The sequence below is a fragment of the Phaenicophaeus curvirostris genome, chromosome 4 (genome assembly GCF_032191515.1).
Source record: "Phaenicophaeus curvirostris isolate KB17595 chromosome 4, BPBGC_Pcur_1.0, whole genome shotgun sequence".
Taxonomy (NCBI): Eukaryota; Metazoa; Chordata; class Aves; order Cuculiformes; family Cuculidae; genus Phaenicophaeus; species Phaenicophaeus curvirostris.
The window spans coordinates 36,149,573-36,173,091 of record NC_091395.1 but is presented as its reverse complement, the minus strand read 5'-3'; positions in this window follow the sequence as shown (position 1 = coordinate 36,173,091).

The following is a 23,519-nucleotide window of genomic DNA, read 5'->3' as shown; positions in this document are numbered from 1 at the left end:
ATGATCAAGTGGCTTTTATTTATCAATTAATAATGGAACAGTTAGATAACTGAATCCCCAATCTCACAAACTCCTTTAAATGAGGTAGCATTCTGCTGCTCTGTGAGTGCATGTCAGATTGGTGTGAGATTGCACTATTGTATTTGGAAAAGTCAGAAATTTTTTTCCTTAGTCCCTCTGAAAGTGGCTAACCTCATAGTCTCCTTGGGTTTCTATGAACATAAGCCTGTGTTGCTGGAGAAAACGGTAAGAATTTGGATGCCTGCACACCTGCTGAAGTGGCAGTTTTGCTGGGACGGTTGTCTCTTTCTAGCCCTTCCACATCTTGATTATGACCCCACTGCTGACAGTAAAACTACCACATTATTTGCTCTATGCCCTTTCCTGGGAGATCACTATCTCCTGTGCTTGGTGGGGCCCATGCTTGTCCTCCCATTCACTACAGCTGTTCTGGGGGTAACTCCGGAGGGAGATGTAGCCGCGTAGAAGTCTCCTGTTGCTCTTCATGGTCTGCAGTACGTAGGAAGCAAGGACTTCTACTACCACAGCAGTTAAAAGCAGTGGCTGTGCTGCACAGCTTCCTTGGTGTCCCTTTCTTCCTTACCCATTAACCACTCTTGCAAAAAATGTGTCCTAGCCTTAAGGAAGAGAGTTGAGCTATAAAAGCGAACTGCCTTTTCCTGTACCTGTAGTATGCAGCCATTCTCTGACTAATCTCCTGAAGACGAGTGAGGAAGTGCCTTCCAGCAGGTCAGGATGCCTTGCTCAGTGCTTGAAATGGCTGATCCTGGCCCTTACTTCCACCTGGTATATCATTTCTGCCACAAACGCTGGAATTTTGGCAAGCTTTCTGAACTGGCTGCACCCTGGTGGCTAAGCTTGGTGTCTGTGGTACAAAGGAAAAAAATGGCTAAGGGAGAGAAATAGAGAGCTGGCTTCAAATCTCTGCTTTATCAGGCCTGGAGCACAGTCTGAAATCCCACTTTGTTAAGTGAGTGTGTGGGCTTCTGGATGTGTTTTTCCAACCCACTTTTCCAACTGTGTTTACACCACCTGCATGCAGACTACAGCAGGGACTGCAATACAGGTCTTCCAGATGTGTCTTCCAGCTCTAGATTAGCTATAAAAATGTCCCTAATTTACCTGAGATTAAGTTATTAGATACAGATTAAAGCGCATAAAGAATACAATTGACAGTGTTGGTATTTTCTTTGGTAGTAATGCCTGCCATAGATAAACACCGGAGTGAGCACTTTTTACTCCTAAAAACCATACCATCTTTTGATAAGAGGCAGCCTTTTACCTTAGAGCAATGAGAATTTTGGTATTGCTGATAGTTGTATCTGAACAGTGTAATCAGGGAAGCCTTGTAATCATGCTGATAGAAATCTAAGATAAGATTAAATTGTACATTTTGTGTAATCACAGTCCCTCCATCCCCTAGGCAGAGTGGGATACAGGAATGGGCAGGGCAAGCTTGTGTGCCATACAGTGTGAGGTAACAGCAGAGAAAAGAAATAAAACAGGGAAGTTTTCAAATAGTGTTGAGCAAAATAGCTGCATTAACATGCCAGTCAACGCAGAAACATGAGGGGATATTCCATGTAGAAATTAGGGTGGTGTATTTCACATAATTTTGATTACAAGGAATGCCTTTTTTTCAGTATGGTGGTGTTTCTTTCTTTAAAAAAAAATTCTAGACCAAGTACAATTAGATCTTTTAATGAGAAAATACTATTATGATATATATCTCCAGCATGCTGTGTAAACTGAATGTAATTGTCTTCTGAAATATGAGCTGAATTTTAGTTTTATTTCTATTTCTATTTCTATCTGTTACTTGAGATTGTTACATTAGTCACTGTAATCACATTATTCCCATCTGAAACACTGCTCTTCCAAGCTAGACCAGCACTGCCGTCTTGGTTGAGTAGCATCCTGGGTTTTTTGGAAAGATACGGACACCTGCAAGTCATTAATCTGGCCTGCAACTGATCTCGGTTGGGAGGTGGATGTGGAAATCATATGGTCCTGGGAACTCCTGGCCAGCACAAAACATGCCAGAGTGTTGCGAGTGGAGGTGTCACAGGAGGAAGTGGGGTGTTCTTACCTTGAACCAGAAAACTGGGGCCTAGTTCAAAATACTTTCTTTATTTAAACCAGCATTCATTCTTGCAGCAAGTGAAAAAGGATACACTTCTTTAGGTATGTTATCAGGGCAAGAGCTTGGTTTTTATCAGTCCTTTCAGAAATATCTTACTCTGAATTGTATCCTAGAGCACTGTGGCTTGTATCATGGCTTGTATTTTGTTGTTTCTTCTCCATACCTTTTGAAATAACTCAAAATAAATTTGAAAAAGATTAGGCATGGAACTTGTGATCTTATGGAGTTTTTTTTTATTTGTACCTCATAATATCATGTAACTATTTATCTTCTGCTCTTCTAGATTTGCTACTTCCCATTTTGTTGATGGTTGCTTTTTGTCCTCTACAAGTGTATGAATGGGAATGACCAATTACATTTTACTCCTCCCTATGCCTTATCTTTTAAGGCACGGTGTTACAAAAGTAACTTCTACCTTTACTGTGAGCTCTCTTTTTGCTCCTCCCAGAGGAGGAAGAATTCTTGTCTTGTTTAGGATGACTTTCTCTGCAGTGATTTACATTCATCACTCACTCCTGAGGGAAATTCCTTCCTGAACTACGTGGTAGACACAGTCTATAAATGAAACAAACCCACTGATTATATCACTATAATTTTATCTTACACATATGCAAATATGATTCTTCATTAAATTAATGGCATATCTTTTGTGGTTTCATTTCCTCTTTGAGGTTCTCTTGGTTTTGCAGTATATTCTGTTTATGTAAAGGTCTCTTTTTGTCCTACAGCATGTTTGTGGACAGTTTCTACATATGCTTGTAGCTGCATTGAGAGTGTTCACATCTTCAGTGATGAGTGCCTCAGAAAGTCCCCACTCCCTCTTAACAGGCTGTGCCACAGAAAGCCCAGCTGTGTGGGTGTGCTAAGCCAAGGTCAGATATGCCTGCATAAATTATTGGCACCTGAGGAGAGAGTGAAATCCACACCTCCTGTGATCTGAAGGGAAAATTCAACAATGAAGTTGGAGAAAACTGGGTTCAGAGGGTTTGGCACCACTGTTTAAAAGCTACAAAGCTCTTTAGGACATGAAGATTCAGAAGAAGGGCTGGCAAGAGCCCTCCACACCCCCAGCAACTTGCAGAAAAAACTTTCTACGTGTAAGCTGAGGCTAACTAAGAGCACTTCTTGCTGATAAAATAGCTTTGGTTCCTTTATTTTTCTGCAGCACTCCCACTTCCCTGCTCCATGATTTCCTGTGCATTTCCTTCTAGCTACTGAAAACCGCAGACAGGGTAGTGCTTCAGGGGTTAGTGATGAGCCGAAACTCAAGGCTGGCAGTGAAGAGTCACTGAGCCAGGAATAGAAGGATCTCGGTCCTCTGTCAAAGCTTAAGAGGGCTTTGGTCTTCAGACAGAAATATTGGATGACAAATGGATTAGTGGGGACACTGGGTGAGCCAAAGGCCTAAGCATCAAAACAATTGTTTTACAGTTACCTTAATAATGTCAGATGCCTCACACTCTTAATTCTTTTCCTTTCTACACCAAATAGTCTTATTTATTTAAACTTTCTATTGTATGAAACGATAATTTCTCTAATCGCCTTTGCTGACCTTGCCTGGCCCGCAGCTCTCCAGCTGAATAAACTGAGATAGGGCAATAAAAAACAAATCTACACCACTAATTAGCTTTTGAAACTTCAGTGTTTACCATTCACTGCATGAACTAACAATCAGGCATTATTCCACCATGGAAACAATTTACAACTGCATGTCATGAATATAAAATAGTGTGAGGCACAGAATACAGTGCTGAATCACACAGGAATGAGAAGATACTAGGAATGCTGTGTGACCTTCAGCAAGATTCACTATTTATGTCAGTGAGAAAGATGAGCCAAATTATTCATGAGGTTGAAAGGAGGAGAAAAGGCATGTGATCTTGGAGCAGTTAGAATTATGTTATTCTTGTAGGAAAAAAAAATCAAGACGATCATGTTAATATTACCATTTCTGTTACACTCCCACCAGAGTTGGAATTTTAGGAATGTGTCAAGCTTTGTGTGTATTACCTGATGGCAAAAAGACAATAGGATTTTAAAGCGTCAGTCAATGCATCTTTTATCTTTTTTTTGGTGTTGTATTTTTATAAAGCAAATGTTTTCAGAAACAAGGCAAATCAATAGGTGTGAATCATCAATAAAGTGGCTATAGGATGGGGGAAACTTCAAGAATATAATGTAATTATGCATCAGTATGTAAAACCAAAAAAAAAATGACAACAAACTATTAAGGCTTTTGTAAAATAAAAACAAAATTATGTAGTCCAAAGACGTGTTCGTTAATGACATTCTACACTTATCAGAGGAAGGTGAGTGTATTTTTGTGGGAAATAATAGGAAATGAGTCTTTAAAGATACTGTTTATTGCTAGGAATGAATATTCTGTTTTTCTGCATGGTCTGCAGTTGGATAGCACTCCTGATTGGCATTGGTGCAATAAATGCAGAATTTGTCCTGACACAGAAGATGTGCCAGGCTGAGCCTTTTTAGTTTTCAGAAGACTTGTGTGTTATCAGCCCACACATTTTCTTATATCTTCACAAAAGAAAGCAGATAACCTCTTGTTAAGAATAAATATAGTATTTCCACTAATCCTCTTATTCCACAGTATAATAATGAAATTAAATGTGTGAGTAATTTCAATGAGGCAAGCGAAACGTGGCACAGAACAAATGGGAAGCAGAAGGATTGGGTGTCTTATGTCTGAATCTTTTCTGCTAAAGAAAAATCCACATAAAATGTGGATTGGTATTTGCTTCCTGCAGCCATTTCAGTTTATGTGCAGTGTGCAGAGGCTTGACATCAGTGGTCAAAGGGTTTCAGAAAGCGTTGACACAACCAGAATGACCACACTTATATCCACCTTATGGAAATCCATCTGTCCTTCAAGGGGATGCCCATACAACCTTGGGACACTTACAGGGGAATTCACTTACTAGAGTAAATGTAAGTGTCTGAAATACAATGGGGCACTTCTTACTGCTTTGGCTGGAAAAGCAGATTCAGAGAATTGTAGTTTTAAAAGCAGCTGAAGCTTTGTCCATCTGCAACCAGTCACGCTGGGCTGAGCAGTTAAATTCCTGACACATAAAAGAACGTTTCTGAGATCCCCAGGGTGCATCAGGCTTTCCTCACAACTCTTTCTGAGGGGGAGTCCCAACCTGTGAAGATGTTCTCCAGCTGCTGAGGTCATGATTTTTCATATTGACAAAAGAGGTATGGAATTCTCTTTTTGGGGAGCCGAACACTACACTGCACAGCTGAACTGATTTTGGTCCCAAAAGCCACTTTGACTGATCACTTCCAGTAATATTTGTGAGGGCCTTTTGCTTTTCCCATAACTTTATTCTACAGCTGACAATTCCAGTGGATTCTCATGTTAAATTCTGTGTTTTCTGTCCTGTCAGTTTTGTGGTAGAAACGGTTGTCTAAACGAAGGTCATTTTTACCAAAGCTCATTTTTAATACTGTGTTGAGGTTCTGGATTTTTCCCTATCTTAAAATATAAATTCTGCATTTCCCTGGCTCACATTATATCATTTAATCCAATGCATGTTTATGCCTTTTCAAACATTACTTCATTCTGCTAATTACGTGTACTTAATCAGTAGTCGAACCTTTATCCTGAAGACGTTTCAAGTTAATCATAGAATCATAGAGTAGTTTGGGTTGGAAGGGACCTTAAAGATCATCTAGTCCCAACCCCGCTGCCTTGGGCAGGGACATGCCCCACTAGATCAGGCTGCCCAAGGCCCCATCCAGCCTGGCCTTGAACATCTCCAGGGATGGGGCAGCCACAGCTTCCCTGGGCAACCTGGGCCAGTGCCTCCCCACCCTCATGGTGAAGAATTACTTCCTAATGTCTAGTCTAAATTTTCCCCTCTCCAATTTATAGCCATTCCCCGTCACCCTATCACTACGTGCCCTTGTAAACAGTCCCTCTCCAGCTTTCTTGCAGCCTCTTCAGGTGCTGGGAGGTCGCTATGAGGTCTCATCGGAGCCTTCTGATGTCCAGGCTGAACAAGCCCAATTCTCTCGGCCTTTTCTAGTGCAGGAGGTGCTACACCGGGTGCAGCCTTTCAGCTTTGTCACATGGTAACCCTGCCATCTGCTGGAAAGTCTTTAGTAATGTATTTTTGTCTGTAAAATTGAGGTGAGGATCTACACAGTTTTTACTTACAAAAATTGCCACCTCTGCTCTGAAAAGTACAGGCTGATTTCCTGTCATTCAAGGGAAACATGTCTGAAATGCACAGATAACGAGTTACCTGGGAAGGGATTAAATATGTAGTAAAGAAAGGCTTTTCCTCTTCCTTTCAATAATGAACATTTTCTCCCTCAAAGGTTTCAAATCTCTCGCCCTCCCCTCTAGCTTTTAAAACTACAATTCCCTGAATCTGCTTTTCCAGCCAAAGCAGTAAGAAATGCCCCATTATATTTCAGACACTTATAATTACTCTAGTAAGTGAATTCCCTTCTAAGTGTCCCAGGCTAGATGGATGGTGTCCAAGGACTCAGCTGGATGTGGAGTCCCCGGGCCTCTCAGTTCTCTGCATAGTTGGGAAGGCTAGAAGCTCAGTGGGCTGCTGGGGGTGCACAGCTGTTTTGACAGCTCAGAGGTTTCGCACGTGTGCATCTGATTTCCAGTTAAGCGTGCTTCTGGGCCCTGGTGATCACAAGGTATGCATCTGGATAGACCAACTGCAATAGACCCGCTGTGCTGGAGGAGCTGTGCGTGTTTTAATGTTGCCAGTTTTTGCTTGCAGGTGTTGCTGTGGAACAGGTTCTGGGGCTATCTGGTCCAGTTCTAGTTCTCTTCTCTGTGAGGTACTTTGCAAGTGGGGGTCTGCTGGCATCTGGAAATACTGGGTCAAGTAAAATACAAACGCTCTTCTTCGCTTTCTCAGCTCATGTTTTTCTTTCCCTGTATAATTGTGTAGCTAAAAGTTGCAAAGTTCTTGTAGAGAGGTCGGACATACACTGCTGTGTCTGTACTTCTGGAGCATCTTGCCTTGAAGGCATCAGAGCTGACATCTCTACTGATCACAAGCCCACTCTGTGTCATACTTTTCCTATTCCCACTCCTTGTGGGTGAGTTTTGCTTTGGTTGTTCCACAAGATCGATTTTTTATTTATTTTTTCTTTCCCCAGAATTAAGCCTATAGCTTTGTATAAATGTCAATATAAAGAGCAAAAGGAATTATCTCCTCTGAAGGAGAGGGAAAGAAAACCCAACTCAAAACAGTAAAGCAAAATTTGTCCCATAAAAGAGTTGAAAGGATTCATAAATCACCTGGCATTGGTCTGCAAGGATGGGAAGCTATGTTCCTGTTTAATTGATTGCTAACATTCACAGCTAAAACTGTCTGTAAGGGTTCTGCACAATACAGGCAACTTCACCAGCTCAGACAGAGCTGTATGTATTGCATAATGTTCAGTCCCAGCAAATAAACTCAACAGAGACTTTCACTGTGTTGACCAGGACATATTGCTTGATTGGAAACACATCCAGACATCTTGGGTTGTGCCACTTTAAGGGGCTGCCTGCAGAAGGGGCTAGGATCGAAGTGCCAGCACCTGGCAATGGAGCTATGCCTGACTGATTGACTTAGCAGCTGTGACAGCTTCCCATTAGCAAGCAGAAGTTTCTCCAGAGTGATATTTAAGTGTAAAGAGATTTGCACATGAAGTATATTAAGCATCTGCTTCAGTTTTGGTTGTAAGACTAGATTAAAAAACAAGATACAACATGTGAGTAATTTTAAGGATTGTCATGTAATGGCAGAGATGTAATCAAAGTCTTATTGGTGCTTTCTTTTCTCCACATACTATTTTTCAAAAGAGAGGATATTTCTTTGTAAGAGATCCTTCTGTTATGGGGGAAATGATATAACTTTTTCTCTTCTAGTAAAAAAGACTAAAATTGTTATCTACTCCATTAAAATTGCCATTTTTCAACTCACCTTCTCACATAAAGACCTTGAATAGGATTGTTATTACTTTCAGATATCAAAAGAAAAATGTAATTGGTACCAGCACATTGTCTGGATGTTAATAATACTTCAGTATTACCTTTATTGAAAAAATTATTTATTCCCACCGTACACTATAAGTGAGGAGGTTTGGCACCATCATAGATTTACTTAAATTTGAGCTCAAAACCATTTAAAGTTATAAGTCTTTTGGAGTATTGTCTCCTACACAGGTTTTAGCTGCCAAAACTGGCCAGGCTGGCGCTAAACTCTGACAACTGTAGCAGACAGCAGTTTTAGTTTGCAAGGTTTTAAAGCCCCAGATGTAGTATATTATTTATCTAGGACTGAAATGGGATGAAGAAGTTAACTGCAGAACTTACTGTGTTGGGAATGGTACTGGTGGGGTCAGCCTCTGGGCTTTGCAGGAGAATCTTTGCATTGGTCATAAACAGTGGTAGTTTTGCAGGGCCCAGACATAGGAACTGCTCAAGCTCTTCATGATTAGAAGACTAAAAAGAAGGCTATTTTGGGTGATTGCCAGTAAAATTGATTTTAATTTTCTGCTTTGTCACTGAACTAGCACTGCTCAGAGAAGTGTGAGATGGGGAGGGACAAGGTGCTGTGATGTTGCTCTACTCCCCTTTGCAAACGCCAAGTCTCTTTCATGCAGTCAGCCAACTGATGTGGGTTGGGTTATTTTTCTTCCAGCTGCAATACATCTCTGCGTAGTAGAATTTCTTGAACAGAAGTGTGACAATTTCAGTCATGGCTAGGTCCTAAAAGGACCCAAAGATATTCTGGTTTAGCTTCTCCTGTCACATCATGATGCATTGTGTGCATCAGTAGTAGGAAAAATCTCTTCCACCTTCCCTGCATTTCACCTCCTGAAAGACCAGCTACTGTCTACCCTATGCAGAACATGTTATTTTTTTGCTCACGTATCTCCTTGTTCTTTGATTCAGATAGTTTTTAAAAGCTCATTAAAACTGCTTCTTCCCTTTCACAATCCATTTAACAGGCTCTAGTATTTATGTATTATAAAACTTTTCTTTTGTCTATAACACAAGTTGATTTTACTGCCTACTTTCTTTGTTCCCAAGCTTGCATTAACAAGACACTGTAAGAGAAATCCTAACAGATACTGGCAGATAGCCTAAGAGAGAGAAAGTGATACCATCGACTAAAATAAATAAAATTGCAAGAAACTGCAATACTCATAGACTGCAGAAATAGTCATCATTGCAGAGTTAAATAGGGTAATTCTTGTTTGCAGAAAGCTACCTATGTAATTTCAAAATAGAAAGATGTGCTAGACTTCTTTGAGAAACAGGAAGAATAGAGTAGAGTATCCACCTGCACAGCCTCGCACCAGTAACCATTCCTGCTGCAAAGGTGGGAATGGCTGCTGTGAATACAGTGAGCACAGTCAGGAAAGGGTAACCACAATAACTCCAAGTGACAGAACAAACAGGACACATTCAGTCTTTCTTCTGTGTTCTGTAGAATTTCATTCTGTTTCTAATTTCATTTGTGCAAAATAGTCATCATCTTTAGTAGTTGCACTGAACAGCAGTGAATTGTACCTCCACTGTGACGAGGGCGATGGTGTCTGTCCTTGCTTACAGTGGTGCTAACTCTGGAGGGATGCAATGGGGTGGCTGGGGCAGTACATCTCTAGATGCTCTTTCCCTCTTTCTTCATGTAATTACAAGCCAGGAATCATCTTAAATAAACCAGCTGGTGTGAGCCATGTTCAGCCACCACACAGGGGTGGTGAGGCAAACATAGTCAAGCTGCACACGAGTTATTTGGTGGAAGATGTAGGTTAGTATTTTGAACAAATAGGAAATTCAAGGTACTTTATTCCTCACAGCAACAGGAGCTCATGGCTTTCCCTTCACCACATACAAACGGATATGTGGGTAATTTGTTTCTCTTTACAAGATATGTGTATAGCCCATGTATTGATGACAAGTAGTTGCTGAATCATAGAATCATAGAATCACCGGGTTGGAAAAGACCCACCAGATCATCGAGTCCAACCATTCCTATCAAACACTAAACCATGTCCCTCAGCACCTCGTCCACCTGTGCCTTAAACACCTCCAGGGAAGGTGAATTAACCACCTCCCTGGACAGCCTCTGCCAGTGCCCAATGACCCTTTCCATGAAAAATGTTTTCCTAATGTTCAGCCTAAACCTCCCTGGTGGAGCTTGAGACCATTTCCTCTTGTCCTGTCCCCTGTCACTTGGGAGAACAGGCCAGCACCCTCCTCTCCACAACCTCCATTCAGGTAGTTGTAGAGAGCAGTAAGATCTCCCCTCAGCCTCCTCTGCATTTGCAGCTCTGGAAAAATAAAGCACTTCCACTCTTGGTGTTTATTGTTCGATGAAAGATACATAATTTTGCTTGAGGAATTTATTTCTGGAGTCCAGAGAACAGCTTAATCACTTCAGAAGAATGATTTATGAAACTGCTGGAAAATATCACTGTTCATAGAGTAATTTAACATATACAGTATGACTCATAAAATCAAACCTTATTTAAGCATAAAAATTGATAAAATTATTTGATAATTTATATATTACATAAAAATAGGTAGGAAGTCAAGATGCATCAGAAAAAACAGTGTTCTTTTATTTGGAAAACATAAATTGGTGGTAAAATGAATTAGCTGTAATATCCATTGATTTTAAAGTCAACTAAGACTTTTAAAATGTAAAAATTAAATGGCCATTCACTCTAATGAAATTAATTCTCATAAGGATAAAGCGAAGTGTCAGTTCATCTGAGTAGGGTTTCCTTATTACTTATTTGTTTAGAAATAGTTTATGAAGACATTTTCAAAACTAAACTTTTTCTTTTGATACAGCGTTACTATTAAAATTTACCAAGATGTTATGGGAAAGGGACTCTGCACTGCTTTCTTTGTGGAATGTAAGGCCAAATACATCAGAGTTGCTTAGGTCCTGTGTGAATATTTAGAGGTGCTGCTTGGTGGTTGCAGACTGCTCTCGTGGTTCTCTTCTCTCATGTGCCATGCAGAGAGGATTGCCAGATTTTATTGCTCAGATTTTATGTGGAAAATATAAAATCCATCCTTTTAGGTCTGCTCTTTAATATTATAGGATCTCAGAATGCTAGAAAGAGTATATGAAGTGACTAGGTTTATGCAGCTACTTTCTTAGTGGAAACCTTGTGGCTGACACGGTAGTGACTGGCTGATCTGCCAGTACTTCTTTTTCATTAAGGTTCTTTGGCTGCTTATTGGGGAGCATCAACACATTTATTAAAAGGAAACAAAATCATTGTGCACTTGGATCACATAGAAAGGCAACAATAACCTTACTTTACACATCCAGGGGTATAACTTGCTTCGATACTGTTGGCTTTTACACTAGTGGTGGGTTGTAGAATCATTGATAGAGTCAATTTAGGCGGAATTGTAGGCCACTAGTTTTTTTTCCTCCTAGCAAGTTTGTACACACAATACCTTCTGATTATTAGCATATGCAGCTATTTGAACAATAATTATTCTTTCAGAGGATTTATTTCATTCTTATCCATTTTCTGTTCACTATCAAAGAAGCTAAGCAGTGTTTTGTGGAAGGTCCAGGTCACTGAGTCAATTTTTTAGGGCAATTATTTTTTAAATAAGACAGGCAGCATCACAAAGCAACTTCCTGGGAACATACGTGTCTGGTATAATTTCCCCTGAGTAAACTTGTGCTGTGAGTGTAAATCTGAGCTACAGGGTTGTTTGATACTGTTAGAAATCTTTGTAAATAGTTTTCATATTTACAGCAGTTCTTAAAAAGGACAGTCCAGCAGTTTTAATGAGACATGCCTTGCATAACTTATTTACCCCACAGAGAGCAGCTAACTTTCCAGTTTAGAGAAAATATTTCCCTGAAGGAAATGAACCCACTGTGCTCCATTGCCTTAGCAGTGCATTTCAGACACTATCCATTACACAGACCAACCCCAAGGCAAGCAGCTCCTGCCCCCAGAGCAGTACCAAAACCTACCTTTCCTGTTCTCAGCACAGGCTGCAGGTGTTTGTGAGTTACCAACCCTTTCCTCTGCCAAAAGCAGCAATTTGTTTTTGTTTTGGTTTTTTTTTTAAAAAATCTAATTAGCTTGTGTTTTATGCTTTGTCTGGACTTCATGACTTATCTGGAGACAGATGAATGTAGAAGAATGCAGTCACTTCCCGTTACCAGAATGACTCGAAATTACATCCCTCCAGGTGCTTCCCTCACTGTGGCTCTTGCTCTCAGCAGACCTGAGAATACCTTTTATATCCTTGCCTCCAGTCGCAGGCTTTTAACAGACAGCAAGACAACCCTTGGCAGAGCTGAGTGTGTTTTGCCTTCAGATCCCTGTGATGTTCATGCAGCTGATGAATGGCCCACTGTGTGAGTGCTGCAGTCCAATGGGCTTGCTTCCCTAGCTCCTGCCTGCACAATGCTCTCGGATACCTTTTGGTAAAACAGTAGCTATAATTTATAATCTGTGATGACCTGGGAGCTTCATTCTATTTGCCTCTATCTACTCCACTTTGTTGTGAGAGGAGCTCACTGATGATGTGTGGCAGGTTGTCCCTTTCTGGATCACTCCTAGCTTAACTCTCATCTCAACTATGAAAATTCTCCTGGAGTTCATCCATGTGTAGTCCCTAATGTCTGCCTTTTCCTTAGTCTGTCTACACTCCCGTGCAGAAGTAACTTTGTGCTCCAGGTAAAGAGGAATTTATCTGTCAGACTAATTTCTGGTACCCTGGTGAGGCATTATAGTGAGTGTGATCTGCAAGTTCAAAGCCAGAGATGATTATGGTAATTTAAACCTTTTCTACACAGTTTGGCTGTCTGTGTGTGTAGGTGTGTGTTTGCAGACTCTCACTTCCAAAGACTGCGTCACCTCTTTCCCTCATTTGATTAAGTGGCTCACTGCTCCTGCCAACAGTTTACATTTGCCGCTATTACCAGCTGCTCTTAGTTATAATTTAGTCTCGTTAGATGATTGCCATGATGCAGGCAGAAAACAAAAGAAGTCAATTTGTTATCAGATCATAATACTCTAACCTCATAAAGTGTTTCCAGTTATGACCTTTAAGTTAGTCAATAGTCTGTTCTGATGCTATAATGTCAGTGGAATTGTGGCATCCATAGTAATACAAGACAGTACACATGCACAGCAGGCATTGTCTCATCTCTAAAATATCACTGTATCCCTACTGCAAGAAAAATAAGTTAATTTTCATAAAAACTCAAAGAAATTCTCTGATTCTCATCAAGCTTTGAGGATTTTAGTGTGTTTGAAGTTCTCTTGTCACTACTTCTTCCTTAATGAAAGACACAGTTTACTGCAAGATAGGCAGATCTGAAAGGTTGGTACTCCTTACTGTATATTTCCTTCTGTGTATTAAGGTTCTGTGTCCTGGTGAGAATAAACAGATTTAGCATAAAATTAGAGGCGGTTTATGTAAATTTATAAAGTCATGTCATATAACAGTAATTAACATGGCCTGCTAAACTAAATCCAGAGGTGGTACGACCCAGAGTCATTGTGAAATGAGCTCTGAAACGGGATGTTGTGTTGCTGGGTAGCATGGTGGGGTAAAGCAGGGTTTGACCTCCAGAGATAGAAAAAAAAGGCAAAGCTTGAGTTCAAGTTACCAGGGAAGCTTTTCAGAGTTCAGCTGTAAAGGACTGAGCTATGTTTATGTTTGGATCCTAAAGCAGTTTTTAGTCTATGTAATCACAAACCAAGCTAATGCTTTGCCTGGGATGTAGGTGAAGAGTCAGACTGAGTAAAACCATGTTTGAGGCAAACCTAAAACGTAAGCCTAAGCTCCATCATAAGTCCTAGTTATAGTTTCTAGCTGGCCTAGAAGAAATACGGGGCAAAATCATGTCAGGGGAAAGAACTGGGGTGCAAAGGTTGGAGCTAGAGTTGGGGCTCAAGTTCACATACCATGTCTGAAAGGGCAAACAGAGCTGCTGTCCTGTGTTTCAGCTGGTAGGTCAGTGGCAGGCTGGGTGATTCCATTGCAAAAGGATGGAGATGAAATTGGGATATGTTTGAGTCGAGGCTGAGATAAATTAAAGGGCTAAGGTGATGACTTGATTCAGACTAGCTTAAGAAAGGATGCCAAATTCAGTTTCTTAGCCACCTTTTGGGCTAGGGCTTAAATACAAGGCTGGGGAAAAGATTAGCATTAGGGTTGGATTACAAACTGGAATTTGCTTCTGCTAATACCAGTAAGTGTTGCTGACAAATTGGTTAAACTGAGGTTGCCAGACTATCCTGAGTGTCAGTGCCAGTTTGTGTCACTGTGTTGTTTGTACATGTGTGACTGGATGGTGTCACTACATTAGGGGAAATGCTAGGTTTGTACTTAGAATTAGACTGAGTCTGTAAAAGAAAGGGTGCAAAATCTCACATGCAAACCTGTTTAAACTTATGTGGACTGTCCCACACAAATGCACAAATCAAAGTTAGCAATGTTGGGTATTTTTCAAGAGGCTGAGCTAGAACTGCGAATGAGCACTCTTTTTTTTTCTTTGAATTTGGTTTGATCTTGGCAACTACAGCAGCAGCACAAATGCTACCGATGTGCACTGAGCACACTGACCTTTCAGCAGTTTGTGTGTCAACCTCTTTGACCTGATATCTCTGTGGAGGGTCGGGTGAAGCTTAGAAGAACCTCACTGTGCTGAGGTAATGTCCATGGCACCAGAGCTCCAGGGAAGCTGAATTTTGTGATAAATTCATTGATGAGTCTATGGAAGCTCTCCTCCAAGTAGCTTGGCCAACTTCACCTGCTGGGATTTTCAAGGGAAGGAGTGGTGCATTCAGCATCCCTTACACTTCGTGTCATTGACCCCCCCACTGTCATGTGCACTGCTGGAGCTACAAGAAGCCCTCATGGTGAGTGTTGAGTTAATCAGCAGAATCATCAAGGCAGCCTGTTAGGATCAAACCGCACCACCTACTCTTCTCTACACAGGTCCATGCAGCAGTTGTACTTTCCAAACATACACGCCAGTGAGTTTAAGCTGCTCTTGAATTTGCATATATACAATTTTATATGTTTCATTCTTGAAATAGTACAAGTGGGCTTTGTGGGCTCACGTTTGACCACTGGCGAATGACAGCTTGTGTGGCCTCTGACTAACAAAACATACCTCAAGTAGAGGATTATTTCTATATGTTTTAATATTTGCATGTTTTAATTGGGGCAGATGAAAACACATTGCTGCTTGTAAAAGAAACATTGTTCATGACGGGAATATTAAAAACCACAAGTAAGTACTTACCTGTTCCTATGGAAGAATATAATATGGGTCAGCCTCTGTCATAAGGAAATCAAAGTCTTGCAAGCAAAAAGGAAACTGTATTTAGAAAGGAGCTATGTTCTACATTTTCTTCATCTCACCAAAGCATACTGACAGAGAAGAGGTAGTGTGACATGTGACAGTGCAACAGGAACCAGTAGAATTAAATTATATTCCTCACGGAGCTGTCTTATTTCTCTCATCACACAGTCGCTAGGGAAACTGAGGAATGTTTATGGGCTGGGCAAACTGGAGGGTTTTCTAACATCTGCGTGTGCTGAACCAATTTTTTTTCTCTCTGAGTTATAGTCTCATATAGGAGGGACAGAAAAGAAACTGAAGTCTGGTTGAAGTTCCATTACGAATTTGTCATTGACAAAAGGTGCCTTTCATTTACACAGACTTATTGCTGCAAGTTTTCTGTGACTCAGCAATCTGAGGGGTCTGGCTGTCAGGATAAAATAGTCTCTTGTGGCACAATGCCAGAGTTCAGTGTTCTTTCACTTAGTGTTATCAGAAACTGAAAGTCAATAAACTTTACAGCAGCAAAATTTTCCAGAGTGTCCATGACCTTGCTGGAGGAAGTTGTGTATCCAGCAGTGCCAGCAACTGTCTCTCACTGTTCAGATTGAGTCCTTGCTGTGGTTTGTATCAAGACTACCTTTGGTACAGGAAGAAATAGATGGAGTTTCATGACATTTTAAATTCTAGTCTTATGACACAGTGCAATTTAAACTAGGTTATACATCATGAAAACATTATGTACTGAATTGGTCTCTCCATCTTGCTTTATGAGGAAATGCAAAGTAATGGCTTTCCATAAGAATCCAAAAAAGAGATAATTTTCCTTTCTGCTGGGGGAAGTAAGAAAAAGCTTCAGGAAGCAGAAATCTGACTTTTTCTGGGCACCCTTTCTGGCTGGAATAAGTGCCATTACTTTACTATGAACCAAATCCTTAGCTTCATGAAGGCATTTCCTAAATTTTTTGAAAACATTCTGGAGAATTAAAACCAGAATGTAAATTCAAGAAATTCTTTTCACAGGTCACACAGCCTAGAGAGTGCATACCTATTCACTTCAACAGTCTGAAGAAACAGTCCGATGAAACAGTCCCTGTATGGCCTTGTTTTGGGCTTTGTGACATTGGCTATAGCTTACTGATGGGGTTTCTAAAGCTTTCCATTATATGTGCTCTCAGTATTCTGTTCTATTTCTTTTTCTTCTCAGTAGAATGATTTCTCTCTCTTGTTAACAGGATAACTCCTTTGTTTTTGATAAATCTAATACATTGCTCAGAAATCATTTGATGAAAAATGTCACACCCATTTCTGCTGTAGAAATACCACAGTGGATGCTAGTGTTCTGCTCTATGTTTTTGGAACCTTTCCCATAACACATTTAATTATTTTCTCTTTCCCTGATGATCTTCTCCCTTATATAGGTAATTTTTTTTGGCTGCGTCATCTTGTCGGTATAAATCGCCAAGTGGCATAATCCTTGGACCAACAACAGTGTTTTATGTTGTGAAGGGACCTCTTGTTTTGTAAATGTTGAACCTAGGTCCCAAAATGCATTCTGATTAAAAACCATACTGTTAGATATTAAAAGATGATACTTGCCAAGGTCTGGCATCAGAAACCAAAGAAAAGTATTAAAAAAAGCCATCTGCTTTTAAACTCACTTGAGAAGTTCCTGAAATAAGGTTGTCCTTCATGTAGGTGAACACATAATTTCCGTGAATAATAGAAGCAATTAATATACAAGTGCAAAACCACCTTCCTTAAGTTATAACTGTTGCAGCAATTGATTTATTTACCACCTCAAAGCAAACAAGATTTTGTTTGATACTGTCTGGTGCAGTTAAGATTGAATGAAAAAATGGGGCCCCAGAACACAGTACAAATATAAACACTTTCTCCTGAATGACATTTTCAGGTGCATCTGTTCCCCCAGGGCTATCCATCTTCAGCAGCACTATGACTGTTTGGTCCATCTGGTCTAGAGATACACTCTGAAGGAAGATTATACAGAATAAATGGGATCTGTGCTGCCACTAAATACATGTTCAGAGGAAAGCAGTACTTAAGAATTAAGATACTGCAATTGTTTTCTTAAGATGTAACAATTTGAGATAATGTGCTCTATAAAATGTGTTGTAAAAATAACTTGTGAGCTATAAAAAGAATTAAAGGAATTAGAGTATATTGTTCTTTGACAGCATAAATACATGGAGTTATTTTTTTCTCATCTGCTGTTCTTACCAATACCTCGTCAGATCAGACCCTTTCTAAAAACTTGAATTTTCTTCTTACACAGGCAGGAACAAACTATGTGGTAACAGAGTTCCCTATCTGTGATTGTGGTGGGATTGAGCAGATTCAAGACAAGGGAAATTTTGAGTCTGTAATTAAAACATGTGAGACAAAAAATAAAACAGTTGATTAGAAATACTCTTAAGTAATTCCTAATGTAATTTTCATTTTTAAATTACAGGTAATTTTTTTGCCACATCTGCTGCTTACATCCCCCTTGCTTCTTTTCCTACTGGAACAGTGCACAACCACTCTATACGTGTTTTGCCTATGCCATGTCTGGTTTTACAAAGCTGCCTAGCATACCTTCAATCTCTTTCAAAGCTGCTGTGCCTGTATCATATCCCTGTGTGCTTCCTAATGCTGTGATACTGATTGCATGTACAAACAGTCCTGATTTTCTGGGTGAAGTGCTGCATAAGAGCATGAGAACAGGTTTTTATGCAGGTTTCAGTTTTTGGCAAGAGCAAAACATTTGTGTAGCTCATTCATCACGGTATATTGCATCTTCTGTGCTCTGTGAATCTGTTGTTGGTGGCAAGCTTGGCAGATATTACATTTCTTATTTGGTGGTAAAGATGTTAGCAAAGCTATTAGGAGAATTCTGTTATAGCCCAGGGAGAAAAACAGAGTAAGCAGTATTTTCAGTGAGAGTCCTCGAAGTGTCAGTAGTTACATAGTCATACATGTTTGTTTCAGCCTGACGTTTACCATCCTTAATATAAAAATAAACTTTGGTGAAGTAAAATATCCCTTGAGAAAGGCCATTTCACAATTAGAAAGTGTGGTTAGCACTGTGAGTATTAGAAACATATCTAACAGAGTAAGCCTCTCTCAACAACTTGTGTGAATTTTTGGGTAAGATTTCTTGTCTGTTACCACTGACTTTTCTCATATGCTTTGTCCTGCTCTTCTTTCATCCTCTGCTGCTGGACTTTGCTCCAGCGTTATCCATCTCGCTTCATTTGTCCTGAGCATCACCCATATTGTTTTAACAGTGAAATAAATGTCAGAGCATGCTGCTGAGCTGTTTGCAAAGATCTTGTCTGCTGTTGTTAGACCTCAGAAGAAGCAATATATGAGTGTCCGTGTGGTCATGGTGGTGCAACATTTCAGCCAGGAAGTTCACAAGAATGTGACTAAGATATCCTCTTGCCTCTTCAATTCCGAGTTCTGAAATTTTTCTATAGGATTTTATTAAAAGAGAACATCAAACCCATGTAATTTTCTTAGGATTTTTAGCTGCATTTTGCAAACTTACTTGGTTATTCAGGAGTCTGTTTTACAAAAATTGTAAGTAAGATTTCCTTTCTAAATATTTTACTCACTCTGAAAATAATTTTTACTTTTAAGAACACTTAGGAGACTGTTGGGACTTTTTTACCCCAGCCCACTTTCATGGCTTTGGTACCACAGATAAGCAATTCCAAATAATTTTTCTGAACTTCACTTATGAAATAGCCCAAGGCCTAAACTGCCAAGATGCAAAACGGGCCTATCCAATGGCCTTTTAAAATAAACTGCTACTGACATCAGAAGTCTGTGTTGTTTCTGAAAATATGATTATCATAAAAGGCTCAAATGTGATTCTCTTATTTCTGACACCAGGCAGCAAAGTGTGATTTGCCAGCACAGAAGCTATTTCCTTTGGCGTATTTCCCACAGGGTCTCTTAACTACTTTACAAAACCTTCCTGTCTGAAAGGGAAATTTTGTGTTTCTTAGGATATGTTTTGAAGAGATGATGGAGACTTTTTAAAAGCCTCATTGATTAGGAAAACAGCTCCAGGCTGCTGAAATATATCCCTTTTATCCCTTACTTTTGGCTTTAGGGAATTTGCTGAATTCATACAAGTGACATGACAGGAGGGAACACCATGTAATGAACGTCTCTTTAATCCAATAGATATTCAGGTGGGTTTTCCAGAATTTTAAGCCTTAAAACCAAGACAGAATATCTTGCTCAGAGATAATGAAAATCTGTGGCCTTCATTATAAAGCTGATGGTAATTTCTTCTGGCTTTGAAAGACCTGAGTCACTGGGATTCTTGTTCGTAGCAAACACCACTTGCAAACATGACTGATATCCAGAGTCCAGTTCCTGGATCATCTTTGCATGTTGCTTTCTAAAAGTCCACTCTGTGGTAATCTGTAATATTTTGTAGGAACTAATTTAACATCTAAGGTTTATCACAGAATTGCTAGAGAGAGAATTAAATGTGGTTGTAGATGATTGCCATTCTAATAGGTTTCATAAAAATACTGTTGCTGAGTAACATAATTCATCTTGAGAGTTCCTAAAGGCATCCAAGAGAAAAGTTTAAACAGAGCAACACTAAGTAGTCAGGTTCCTGGCATGTATGTCTAGTTCCTAATTTTTATGACTGATAATAAATAACAGTAACAAAAAGACAAGGAATAAGATCAAAAAATGGGAAACATTTTGTTATGCCCATTGGAAATAATACTCTTATCCATTTGATATAACTGCTGTTACTTGAAGATACAGGCAATGTTGTGTTCTGGATAGTTACCCTGCTGAGATACATGTCTCCAAAGTCAGTGCTGGTCTCCTAAGTGATACTGGCTGCTTTAAGTGAAAAAGTGTTTGAGTCAGACTTGCCATCAGCCAGAGACTGATTATGGATGGGATTACATATGGTGTGACCTACAACACATGCAGAGAATAAAAGTCAAAAGTCATCAAATTAATAAAAGGTAAGCAAAATGGTGTCAATAGTAAGAAAATAAATAGGCTAGAATCACTGGCTTTGATTATTGAAAAAAACACATTACCTGGGGGCTCGTGGAGGGAATAATTACAGAGAACCCTTAAAAGAGCTGGAAGGCCAGATTTAAAAAAATATGCACTGAGATGCAAGCAAAAGTGTGGGTAAAATACTTGCATTGGAACAGGTATGAAAAAAATTGGATACTGAATAACACATCTGTAAGAATCATGGCTGTTCTCTTTTGGTTTAGGTTTGTGATAAAGTATTTCTTTGCTTATGTATTTCTATAGGGCCTCTTGCTATCTTCTTTCATGTTTGTGGAATGCCTAAAATGTTTACAGTTTCACTGGCTATGCTTGTTATAAGACAGTAACTTGGTCTTTAACAGAGATGCAGGTGCTAGCTTATTTGCTTATTAAATAAATCTTCTAAGTTCTTGTAGCTGTGCTGAAAATGGGATTTTACATAATCTGCCAGAAGGATTTTAAGGCTGACACCACAAGCTAGATCTGGTTGGAAATTCCAGCATACACCATGCAGGAGCCAAAATCCTGGGTCAGGCCAAACGTATTCTGCTTCTCTTGATGCCTGTTTTTTTCGAGGCAAGTGCAGGAAGATCTTTTTAATCTTGGAATCTTTTAGCTTTAAAGTTCATTATTAGCCAAGCAGAGAAAGATACTGTTCAAAGTTCTATGCAAATCAAGAAACCAAAATAGATTCATGTTAATTTTTTCCAGGTCTCTTCATGGCAAATTCACTTGCTGTATCAATCCAGATCTTAGTTCATGTAAGTTGAAAATAAAAAGAAAATTTAATTTTGAGGGTACTCTCCAGATTCTGTACAGCTACCAGAGAATCTTCTAGCAACAGTTAGATTTGTTAACACATTTCTAGGGTAGCAGTTCTTGAAAAGAATCAGCAAGACTCTTTTTCTTCTCCCATAGTGGCATCCTAAGCTTTGCAGGGCTATGCCATGGTTTCCACAGCCATTATGAAAAAAGTAAAGTACCAGTACTCCTAGTAGCACTGTTAAAAGAATGAAAATATGTATTTCTTTGTGTTCACAGAGAGCTTTTCATTCAGCATGATTGCAGTTCAAACGGTGCAATCATTCTGTTTCCATCTAAGTCACAGCCTACAGTGGGCTGCTCAAAAACTTACTGAAGAAAACAAGGCAACTTAGCACATGCACCAGCACAGCTCAATGGAGTTCTTGTAAATATTCACCCCAGTGTATCACAATCCAGATTGCAAAGGCAAAACTGAAAGTACTGCAGATCTGTAGGCCCCAAGGTTTTAAAATACAAGGTTACACATAGAGAAAATGATTTTTTACATCAGGAAAAAATATTTCATGGAAAGGGTCGTTGGGCACTGGCACAGGCTGCCCAGGGAGGTGGTTGAGTCACCTTCCCTGGAGGTATTTAAGGGATGGGTGGGTGAGGTGCTCAGGGACGTGGTTTAGTGATTGATAGGAATGGGACAACCCCCCAAAACCAAACCAAATTATTTCCACAAAAATGCTCTAAATTCTTGGATACCACCACTGATGCTCAGGGACTGAGATTAAATTAGATGAAATAATTCTCTGCATGCTCACAGTTTAATGGCAGAACTGTCATAGTGTGTGGACACATATATTCTGTCTTCTAATTAATTCCCCATAAAACCATTTTTCTTCCTGGATGATTTATTATATCACAGCTGTGCTGAAGGGCTCATTTGGAAGTAAAGGAGATATTTTCCTTCTGATCAATGACCTGGGTGGACCTAAAGCTTGTAAATGTATTTCATGCAGAAGTTGAGAAATTATGTTTAAATTGTTATAGTTAATATTCCCATTCTTCCTGGGGAGAACTGCTCCCCCTTGCTACGTGTGTACAACTCCCGAAGCAAAAGTGGAATGCAATGCATGGTGAGTCTTCATGTGCACGACAACATGTGCACATGTGATGTATGGAGGATGCTTTGGGATTTATGTCCCTTGTCTGACAGAATTGTTTGGGCCATGTACAATGGCTACTTATCCAGAATTTCTAAGTGTTTTTTTGTTAGCCAAAAGCTTGAAAATCCAGTGGAACCAAATTGTAGGTGCAGCAAAGTCCAGTAGGCTGCCACTCAGAAATAAGTCTGGAGAGCCAGCTTGCCCATGTCAGGCAGCTCTCCACAGCACTGCTGGAAGCTCTTCCACAACTGCTTATCCCTAGAACCAGAGGATATGCTTACCATACAGTCTCTCCTTCCTCTGCTCTCTCTTCACCAATGGTAGATCGTGTCATTTGCATCAGACTGCTTAAACCCAGCTATGGATGAGAGAGGTTATTTGCTCTTGGATGCACGAAACATTAAGGGAAACCCAAAACTTTCATTTGCCATGTCATTTCTTTCTATGTGAACCTGATGCCCAATCTTTTCCTTTTTTTCCTAAGTGGCTCCTTCCAGGAACATTTAATCACAGCGAATGCTCTGTCTCAGGAGGTTAGAGGTTTAGGGAAACAGCATGTGTGTGCTGTCAATACTTTCTAAGAAAGAACATTGTTTCACTGCTGTTCTTCAATTTGTCGTGTTCAGGATATTAATTTAATTTTAAATGTTTCATGAGAGTCAGGGAAAAAAACCAAACTCTAAGTTCACTGATAGCAAGAGCATCTAATGTGCAGCAAATTGAATTGCATTTTGCTTTTATTTGACTAAATTAACACTTAGATCTCTGAAAGTTAAGAGGTGTATTATTCAACACATCACCACTTCAAAGCTTACTTAATACTGGTATTTTGATTATGCTTTTCCTACTTCAGGTCTGGCTGAATGGCAATATGACAATAGTGTTTGACAATGACACTTGTATTTGCCTGGGACCTAAAATCAGTCTTAAATGAAGTTTCTATTTATTCCTCTGTAAAAATAGAATATTTTATTACACAGACATGTCAATTCATTCTTTCATTCTTACTCATGACAGCAAAGTCAAAGCTTAAAAAATTTCTACATGTGG